Source organism: Eucyclogobius newberryi, unplaced genomic scaffold, assembly GCF_026437365.1.
Source record: "Eucyclogobius newberryi isolate DKJ021-1_F unplaced genomic scaffold, fEucNew1.0.hap1 SCAF_2, whole genome shotgun sequence".
Classification (NCBI taxonomy): domain Eukaryota; kingdom Metazoa; phylum Chordata; class Actinopteri; order Gobiiformes; family Gobiidae; genus Eucyclogobius; species Eucyclogobius newberryi.
Window position 1 is genome coordinate 41,082,356 of NW_027315834.1, and position 722 is coordinate 41,083,077.

The following is a 722-nucleotide window of genomic DNA, read 5'->3' on the forward strand; positions in this document are numbered from 1 at the left end:
ATACATATATAATATTATATATATATATATGATATATATATATATATATATATATATATATATATATATATATATATATATATATATATATATATAATATTTTGACCCTGCGACAAGTTGGCCACTGTCTAGGGTGTACCGCCTAAGGCCCGAAGTCACTGGGATAGGCTCCCGTCACCCGCGACCCTCAAACTCCCAGGCCCGAGGGTCAAGGGTCTTGAAGGGGGATAAATAGAGACCGCCCTCAGAGGGTGAGAAAGAGAGAATATATATATATATATATATATATATATATATATATATATATATATATATATATATATATATATATATATATATATATACATACATATATATTTAATGGTGGTCAGCACATTTCTCGAAATAAAGTAAGTGTGTGACAACAATATGCAGCTCCATAAAGTGCAGGCTGTGACCATCAGTGATGCATGTTGGTGCAATGAATGTAATTACATGCGTGTAATGGGGCAGACCAACCCCCATCTAATGTAGTCCGATTTACAGGCCTCCGCAGCGGTGTTAAGAGAAATGGACTAAAGCTTCTATACTTTATAGGACCGTGAAGAACATAATATTTGAATATAGGCTTGTGATTTGTGACTCCAACTGTTAGTCATACAGTGGTAAAATAGACTAAATCAGGCTAAATAGCAGCTTGTCCTAAAACACTGTCTTGAAGTTAAGCTGAAATAAAGTGTCCT